General features: G+C 48.7%; 1 pseudogene; it reads left to right on the top strand.

The window, feature by feature from the left end:
* Positions 1–2,453: 2,453 nt before the first annotated feature.
* On the top strand, positions 2,454–9,844 carry LOC144763055 (mRNA export factor pseudogene; annotated as a pseudogene).
* Positions 9,845–10,634: the final 790 nt, after the last annotated feature.

Below are 10,634 nucleotides of genomic sequence, written 5' to 3'. Positions count from 1 at the left end.
GTACCTACTTCATCTGTCAGGACAGAGCATATACATGGCTGCCTGCTGACTTTTCAGGTTCATGTTATATTGCTCGATTGTTACCTCCGACATACACTGCTTCTTCAGATTATCACAAAACCAGAGTAGCAAGAGGTGTCTTCAGCAAGGAAGATACTGCTGGTCAGGAAGCTGGAGACTTCTTCAAAGGTTTCCTTCCGTTTTGGGGGCCTATGGCCAATAGTAGAAATCTACGTCAACTAACACGGGTAGTTGAATCTACTATTACAGAAACTGCTGGTGCCCTTAGTAACTTAACAGCTGAGCTTCAGGCGGATCGTCTCATGACGTTGCAGAACCGAATGGTTCTAGACGTAATACTTGCAGATCGAGGTGGGGTATGCAGAATGATCCAATCGAGCTGCTGTGTCTTTATTCCAAATAATGCTCCAACAGTCTATGAAGCGATCTCTAAGCTACACAAGATTTCCGACTCTATACACGTAGATAAGGGAAACTGGTCCTTCATGGAGTGGTTTTGGACTCTGGTATCAGCGTGGGGATGGAAGGTTCTGATGGTCATTGGTGTCATCCTAGTATTTCTGTTCTCGTGCTGCCTTATTATCCAATGTGGTCCCGCTCTGTGTAGTCTCTGTGTTGCAACCTGTTTCAGAAAAACACCTGCATTAGGAGAAAAGGCACGAGACAGGATGATGATACAACAACATGTCACTGACCTAATGAGCATAGAATTAGACTCTGACTCTGATATAGACTGAGTAATTGCCTATGTAAGGGCAAAAGGAGGGTCTGAGGTTCCGTGACGATTTTACTCGTGTTTGTAAACATTGTCGTAAATACATAATTTTGGTATCAGTGAACCGCAAATGATCCATTTAGTATATCCTGGTGTTTTCGCTATGCTACGAGCAAGAGCACTCCAGTTACAAACACATTTCTGTTCTACCCATGGCATCCATCTTAGAACACGGAAGCCATTTTGTATTCCTTGCCCTCACATAGTCAATGGACACGCAATGACCTCTTTTCATTTAAGGACACGTAGGCTTTAGCCGGCGATTCACCTTGCGAGTGACACGTGCACCTTAGGCCAGCAACGCTGTAGCAGCATGACTCGGCAAGAGCTGCCTCCCCAGCCTGAGGCCAGTCCTGCTATACTGGTTCTTGTGTCCGTTGGCCTGATCATGATTAGGCGGCCGAAGCTGGTAACCGTGCCCATTTACGATCCACAAACATCTCTTATCCTGTCTTTCTATCTTCTACACCTGGCTCTGCTCCTTTCCTTCTGGGCCTTTATTAGGGGGAGGTGACGAAATTTACGATGAGGCGGTCCGGGTCTTGAATGAGAAATTGACATGGGATTATGATGGAATAGTGGGAACCCCTCATTCGTAATGTTTTGACATCAGATACTGTTGACGATTCCTGTGCAACGCCAAATATTTATTGTTTAAGACACGAATGTTTAGAACTGTGGTAACATGTAAAGAATTTGCCCCGAGCAGAATATTTAGTATATAAGGAACAACCCTCTTTGTACAAATTGAACAGGCTCTTAGACACTGCCCGTGTGCAGTTTCTGTGACTTCTGTGTCCCTGCAGTAATAAACCTTTGGTCTTTGACGCCACCATCGAGAAGCCCGTGTTTCTGTTTGTTTGTGCACCGAGACAGATTGAACTCCGGGGTCTTCGGGTGTTTTCCCTGACACCTCTGGACGGAACCAAAAAGTCCAGAACTCCAGTGTTAGGGTGTGGTTATGGGAATAATGGCATAAGTGTGCAGAGTGTGATTGAATGTGGGAAAATAAAGAAGTCTGAAGCGCTGCACTGTCTGTGGCGTAATTGATTTACATGCTCCAGGGAAGATGCTACACCTATCTTGAGTCAGCCTTACACTTCCCGTATGCACAGGTTACATTTAAAGTTGCATTGTGGGACTTGTAGTTTCATATTCCATTTGTCTATCTGCTTAGAAAATGATAGCAACAGAGCCAGGGACCGTTCTAAGAGACCGCCATGCAGACACAGGTACCCAGGCCTCAGTGGGGGCTGCTGCCTTCCACCCACTCCCAAGACCCACTAGATGGCCCCTCCCACAACAGAGTGCTGCAATGCACTTCATATGAAGATAGGGGGCCCTGAGGCTGCAGAACGATCACTATAACAGCCTACCTCAAGTATATGGGGATAGGAGGCTGAGTCTGCAGGGGGAGGGGACTGGAAAGAGGCCTGTCAGGACAAGAGAATAGCTGCAGGGATGGTGAGAAGAGTTGGACTGTAGTTGGAGGGCTTCAAGCTCGGGGGTCATGGCAGGAAAGTACTTCACACATCTCTACAGGATATTGCACCACATACCATGAGGAGGGCAGATTTATTGTGTAACCAGGGAGAAGAAAGCGTAGGCGGTGTGAGGGTGAGCTTGCTGCCTGCCGGGGAGCTGTGTGCGAGCCAGTATGAGCTTGTTTAGATCAAGTATCGATAACCACAATCCCATGATGGATATTGAAATCACATCTCCACCAGATAACAGTCTAAGCTGCCTTTCTTTCAGCCCATCCACATTACCTGGGTCCTGGCTAATGGTGTGCAGTGTAGGATGGTGCAGACACTGGACAAACTATTGCAAAGGCTCAGCAGATGCAGTCAGGTCCAGTACTGATGATGGGCCAAAGTATTTACAGCTTCCTGCAATAATTCTGCGAAAATGTGGGATTTGAAGAGTAATCAAGATATGCAACTAGCACAGCACGAATATCCTATTAGGACTGTCCGCTGGATAAAAGCCATAAACATTACAGGTGTATAATGACAGGCAGCTGGGATAATAACCCTCTGCTGACATTGCCTCTGTCTGAAAGATGTTACTGTATGCATGTGGTTTACTCCATGGCTGCTGATGTGGTTTACCCCATGGCTGCTGATGTGGTTTACCCCAGAGCTGCTAATGTGGTTTACCTCCGGCTGCTGATGTGGTTTACCCCCGGCTGCTGAAGTGGTTACCCCATGGCTGCTGACGTGGTTACCCCATAGCTGCTGATCTGGTTCACCCCGTGGCTGATGATGTGGTTTATCCCATGGCTGCGGATGTGGTTTATCCCATGGCTGCTGATGTGGTTTACCCCATTGCTGCTGATGTGGTTTATCCCATGGATGCTGATGTGGTTTATCCCATGACTGCTGATGTGGTTTACCCCATGGATGCTGATGTGGTTTATCCCATGGCTGATGAGTTGGTTATCCCATGGCTGCTGATGTGGTTTATCCCATGGCTGCTGATGTGGTTTATCCCATGGCTGCTGATGTGGTTTATCCCATGGCTGCTGATGTGGTTTACCCCATGGCTGATGATGTGGTTTATCCCATGGCTGCTGATGTGGTTTATCCCATGTCTGCTGATGTTGTTTATCCCATTGTTGCTGATGTGGTTTATCCCATGGATGTTAATGTGGTGTATCCCATGGCTGCTGATGTGGTTTATCTCATGGCTGCTGATGTGGTTTACCCCATGGATGCTGATGTGGGTTATCCCATGGATGCTGATGTGGTTTATCCCATTGCTGCTGATGTGGTTTATCCCATTGCTGCTGATGTGGTTTACCCCATGGATGCTGATGTGGTTTATCCCATGGCTGCTGATGTGGTTTATCCCATGGCTGCTGATGTGGTTTACCCCATGGATGCTGATGTGGTTTATCCCATGGCTGATGAGTTGGTTATCCCATGGCTGCTGATGTGGTTTATCCCATGGCTGCTGATGTGGTTTATTCCATGGCTGCTGATGTGGTCACCCCATGGCGGGTAACACTGGCCTTGTCGTTTTGAATTAGAACACACAGCTATTTAATCCTGTGTTGTTTTGTTTGTTTTTCAGTGGCACATTTCTAGCCCCTTACTTCTACACACTAAGTTAGAAGCAAGTCTTCATAATTCTCTTTATTAATTTCATTTCCGTGCTTTTGGCTCTAATCACGTATTTTTCATATATGATTTTCATTTCTTAGATACTCGTTTTACTATGATTAGGGATGTACGTTATCATCCATGATTACACTAAATCACATCCTATCTCATGTTTGCTATTAGACAAGTATATACAAATTGACATTAGTTTCTTAAAATGATTCTTTTGGAAACCTTACTATTTTTTGTCCGTGCCCAGGTCTGCAAACACCCTTTTCCAATGAGACTTATTTGTCCCCGACTAATGTTCCTCGTCGGCTGACCTAAGAAGGGGACGTGTCATATATGAGGTATCAGCAGAATTATTAATAAAATGACATTTTTAGCCACTTGTCTGATGGTGAGGACATATTTTCCTCATTTATTCCTCTTTTTAATATATAAAAAACTCTTTAAATTGCACATGTTTTATATTTTCTTTTCATAAGACATTAAGGACTATTTTCCCAATACTGGAGGCTGGATATATCGTCTCTCGGGTCCACTTTGATTGGATGTGGATGCTCAGAAATGAATGAATAGATATCAGCAACTCTGATTATCAGGTGCATATAACTTCCATACTTTCATCCGCTCATTCTGTTCTGCTTCTTATTCTCTATATATATCTAAGACTTTCTTTGACTTGAAAACTTCACCAATTTGGGAATATGCTTATTTCTTAGGCTACTAAGGATTTTTTGAGGGCTTTCCTGTACCACAAGGTTGTTCTCTTTTCTACGATACTATTCTCCCATGTTTATTCATTTCTTGGGATATAAGGGGATCTAAATAATGCAACAGACCAATTTTTTTAATTTTTGGGAAAATGATTGACATTGTTCTGAGATGCTTATGTGCGTATTAACATCATTTGCAGCCTTGAGGAAGTTACATTTGTAACAAAACAAGTGTCAGCTGCCATCTTCATGCACTAACTAAGACGGTAAAGAATCTCTACGTGTTGAACTATAAACAGTATCACAGGATATGAAATTATTTTTGTTATTGGTCTATTTGTACACTGTATATTTGGATACTACTTCTAGTACGAAACATTGTCAATAAGAAATTAATAGGAGTTCTTCTTTTGCATAATTGACTTTTGCAAATTGATTTTTTTCCTGTGAGTTGCTACATTGAGTTTGGATCAGGAGATATGTTTTACCATACAAAATTTAAGAGTGCCGAGGTACAACTATTGTCTATAGTTTAACAGGCGAATTCTTTTGAACTTCCCAGTGGTGACATTCGTGGTAACGGGGTGTTGTTTACCGGTTACCTTGAGAGGCACCATCATTGACGAGCTTCTAGAGAATAAATCAGTTATATCTTTTAGAATTAATGTACTACCTTGTATTCCACCACTACCCCCTGTAAATATTGACCGGATGCATCATGGCTGCTGATGTGGTTTATCCCATGGGTGCTGATGTGGTTTACCCGATGGCTGCTGATATGGGTTACATCATGGCTGTTGATGTGGTTTACCCCATGACTGCTGATGAGGTTTACCCCATTGCTGCTAAAGTGTTACCGCATGGCTTCTTGGGACAAGCTTCGGGGTGGCACCCCTCATCAGTCAGGCTAGCTTGAATCATCTGGCAAACTGAGCAAGGGACCCTCGTCTGGGCATACGCTGCCAACTTAGAGTGAACAAAGCAAACACAAGGAGATGACGATCGATCAGACTGCTGAAACTTTTCAACACTCACCCCCAGTCACCATTATATCTGGGTTAAATCCATCATTGTTTACCCCATGGCAGCTGATAAGGTGACCCCATAGCTGCTGATGTGGTTGCCCCATGGTTGCTGATTTGGTTACCCCATGGCTGCTGATGTGGTTTACCACATGGATGCTGGAGTGTTTTAACCCATGGCTGCTGATGTGGTTTACCCCATGGCTGCAGATGTGGTTACCCCATGGGTGATGATGTGTTTTACCCCATGGCTACTGATGCGACCCTTGACCCTGCTCCCAGGACAGGTCGCTCCCCCCACAGAGTCAGCACCCCCCTTGCTGCCTCTGCTCATCCTGCCTCGCCGTCACTCCCGCTCCCCTCCCGCCTCTTCCCGCTATTTTTTCCCGCTCTCCTCCCGCTGCTGCCTCCCCTGCGGCCCCGCCCCCCCACGCCTGATTCGCTGCCCGACCCCCCCTGCTGATCCTCCCTCCCTTGCCCCCTTCCGCTGCGCGGCCGCGCAGCGGACGCGTGCAGCGGGCGTGCCGCCTATCTGCACCCGCCCGCGCCTGGACCGCGCCCAGCGCCAGTACCCCCGGCCCCCGCGCAGCCAGGCGACCCGCCTCAGATACGACGCCGCCGCCCTCCACGCACTCAACACCGGCCGATCACCTGCCTGCTACCGTGCCACCCCAAAACGCTCCCACGGACCCTTCACCTGCCAAGCCTGCAAATTCATCTGCCTCCGGACCTGCACCGCGCCCGCCAGACCAAGCGCCAACAACAACCACCTCAAGTGCGTCCTGCTAAACACCCGTTCCGACCACAAGCACGCCGTCGAACTCTGGGACCTCCTCGACACAACAGCGCCGGACGTCGCCTTCCTCACGGAAACCTGCATGAACGCCTCCTCAGCCCCCGACATCGCCATTGCCATCCCGGACGGCTACAAGATCACCCGGAGGGACCGAATCAACCAAACCGGAGAAGGCATTGCCATCGTCTACAGGAACACCATCCGCATCACGACTAACTCTGACAACGCCCTCACTGCCGCCGAACACCTTCAGTTCCAGATACACACCAACCCCAAGACCACCCTCCGAGGGACTCTCATCTACAGACCCCCTGGACCGCGCACACAATTCAGCAAAGCCATCGCAGACTTCATCAGCCCGCACGCCCTCGCCTCCGCGGACTACATCCTCCTTGGGGACCTGAACTTCCACCTGGAGAATAACGATGACAACAACATCACCACCCTGCTGGACAACCTAGCCAACCTCGGACTCAAGCAACTGGTGAACACCCCCACCCACTATGCTGGCCACATGCTTGACCCAGTCTTCTCCTCCAGCAACCACATCTCCTTCAGCTACTACACCGGACTTCACTGGACCAATCACAGCTGCGTCCACTTCAACTTCAGGAAAACCACGAATCACCACCACCCGCAACAGGTTCACCGAAGACGCTGGAGCAAGATCACCACCGACCAGCTCACCACGTCCCTGAGCCAAAACCCACCTACCAACACAACGGACACCAATGACGCCGCCCGCAACCTCACACAGTGGATCACCGACTGTGCCAATACCCTTGCTCCACTGAAGACCCCACCAAGCAATCCTGGCAGCAAGAAAGCCTCATGGTTCACCGACGACCTCAAACACTCTAAGAAAGCCTGCCATACCCTTGAGAAAGCCTGGCGCCACGAACAGTAGACAGAAAACATGGCAGCCCTCAAGAACGCCACCCGTAAACACCACCAGCTGATCCGCACCACCAAAAGAACATCCTTCAGAGAACGACTGGACAACCACACCCACAACAGCAAGGAACTCTTCAGCATCGTCAAAGAGCTCTCCAACCCTAGCGCCAGCAACAACGACATCACGCCTTCGCTAGACCTCTGCGACTCACTCGCCACGTACTTCCATCGCAAGATCGCCGACATACACGACAGATTCGGCGCCCAGACCACGCACCCAAACATCGAACCAACGCCCCCCACCACCATCCTCCGCACCTGGACCCCCGTCAGCATTGAAGACACCACCCACGTGATGAACACCATCCACTCCGGCTCCCCAGCCGACCCCTGCCCACACCACATCTTCAACAAGGCCGACTCCATCATCGCACCCCACCTCCGGAACATCATTAACAACTCCCTCGCATCCGCCACCTTTCCGGAGAGCTGGAAGCACGCAGAGATCAGCGCCCTCCTGAAGAAACCCACCGCCGACCCCGCGGACCTCAAGAAATTCCACCCCATCTCGCTCCTCCCCTTCCCCGCAAAAGTCATCAAGAAGACCGTCAACATACAGCTGACCACTTTCCTCAAAACGAACGGCTCCCCCGACTCATCGCAGTCCGGCTCCTGAGCGAACCACAGCACCGAAACCGCCCTCATCGCAGCAACCGATGACATCAGAACCATGCTTGACAACAGGAAAACTGCCGCCCTCATCCTCCTCGACCTATCGGCCGCATTCGATACAGTCTGCCACCGTACTCTAACGACCCGCCTCCACCACGCCGGGATCCAAGAAAAGGCCCTGGACTGGATCACCTCCTTCCTCTCCGACAGAACTCAGAGAGTCCGCCTCCCGCCCTTCCGCGCCGCGGCCACCAAGATCATCTGCGGTGTACCCCAAGGCTCCTCGCTCAGCCCTACCCTCTTCAATGTCTACATGAGTCCCCTCGCGGCCATCGCACGCAAACACGGCCTCAACATCATCTCCTACGCAGACGACACCCAGCTTATTATCTCCCTCACCAACGACCCCGCCACCGCTAAAACCAGCCTCCAGGAAGGAATGAAGGACGTCGCGGAATGGATGAAGCTCAGCCGTCTGAAACTGAACTCAGACAAGACGGAGGTCCTCATCCTCGGACCATCCCCCTCCGCCTGGGACGACTCCTAGTGGCTCCCGGCTCTGGGCACCGCCCCCAAGCCCACAGACCACGCACGCAACCTGGGATTCATCCTTGACTCCTCCCTCACGATGACCAAGCAAGTCAACGCCGTTACTTCTTCCTGCTTCAACACCCTTTGCGTGCTCCGCAAGATCTTCCGCTGGATCCCCACCAGAACCAGGAAGGCGGTCACCCAGGCCCTCGTCACCAGTCGTCTGGACTAGGAGAACGCCCTCTACGTTGGTACCACAGTCAAACTACAGAAAAGACTTCAGCGCATACAGAACGCATCGGCACGACTCATCCTGGACATCCCCCGTCATAGCCACATCTCCACCCACCTGACAGACCTACACTGGCTCCCCGTCAACAAGAGGATCAAGTTCAGGCTCCTGACCCACGCACACAAAGCTCTCCACGACATGGGCCCCGAATACCTCAACAACAGCCTCTACTTCTACACACCCACCCGCCAGATCCGCTCCGCCAGCCTCGCCCTCGCCACTGTCCCACGGATCCGCAGAACCATCCTTCTCCTACCTGGCTGCCAAGATGTGGAACTCCCTCCCCACCCACCTACGTCTGACCCAGGACCACCTCTCCTTCAGGAAACAACTCAAGACCTGGCTATTCGAGCAGTAGCAGCAACCCCCCCCCGCACCTTGAGACCCTCACAGGTGAGTACCGCGCTCTGTAAATGTTCTTGATTGATTGATTGATTGATTGATTGATGTGGTTTACCCCATGGCTGCTGATACGGTTTACCCAGGGCTGCTGAAGTGGTTTACACTATGGCTGCTGTCACCACTGCAGATACAGGTCTTTTAGTTTACAAACTCTCAGAATTCAGGAGGACATATTCTCCTCTCAAACACCAACCATATTTAAAGACAGACAGAATAAATGCTCCAGATTTGCTTTGTGAAGTATTGAAGGATCCAGTACACCAACGCGCCAAATCCTACAAATATTAACTTCACTTTTAAATACCAACATTTGAAGGGAGCTAACGCAGCCCCAGCTCAAGACATCTATGCATTTATGGGATTGTATTTCACCCTGTCCATGGCACACCAGCAACAGCTGCTTCTGATGGAAGGTTCGGCTTTTGGGAGAAAGATGCAAGAACAAAACTGTACAATTAGATCAGCCAATATCTGCTTCCACCTTTTAGAATAATGGAAACATATGTGCATACTCAACCAGCTACGATTGGTCAACGGCCATGAATTATACAACCCTCAAAAGAAAAAATGAAATTTTCCCACTGCAGAAGATTTAAAGCCTCAAAATAAGAAGTAGGCGAGTCTGACTTAAAGGATGCTTCTGAAATGACTTTCTTTCTTATGGAAATATGCTTTGGGCCAGAAACGTGTAGTAGGTCTTGGAACTAATAGCCACTGAGAAGTGTATCAGAACCCTATGGACAGAACTGCAGGTGTCTGACGTACATATGTAAGTATATGAGAACTCTATGGAAAGCACTGCGGAAGTCTGACATAGATATGTAAGTATATCAGAACGATATGGAAAGCAATGCAGGTGTCTGAAGTAGATATGTCAGTATATCAGAACCCTATGGACAGCACTGCAGGTGTCTGACATAATTATGTAAGTACAGCAGAACCCTATGGCTAGTGCTGTGAGTATCTGATGTAGATATGTAAGTATATCAGAACCCTATGAAAAGCGTTGCGGGTCTCTGACATAGATATGTAATTATATCGGAACCCTATGGAAAGCACAGCAGGTGCCTGACGTAAATATGTAGGTATATCAGAACTCTATGGACAGCATTTCAGGTGTCTGATGTAGATATGTAAGTATATCAGAACCCTAGGGAAAGCACTACATTTGTTTGACTTAGATATGTACGTTTATCAGAATCCTATGAAAAGCAATGCGGTTGTCTGACGTAGATATGTAGGTATATCAGAACTCTAAGGACAGCATTTCAGGTGTCTGATCTAGATATGTAAGTATACCAGAATCCAATGCAAACCACTGTATTTGTGTGACATAGATATGTAAGTATATAAGAACCCTATCGAAAGCATTGCGGATTTCTGACGTATATATGTAAGTATATCAG

Source organism: Lissotriton helveticus, chromosome 6, assembly GCF_964261635.1.
Source record: "Lissotriton helveticus chromosome 6, aLisHel1.1, whole genome shotgun sequence".
Taxonomy (NCBI): domain Eukaryota; kingdom Metazoa; phylum Chordata; class Amphibia; order Caudata; family Salamandridae; genus Lissotriton; species Lissotriton helveticus.
Note: the sequence above shows the minus strand (reverse complement) of the source record. Positions and strands in the feature narration are given on the sequence as shown.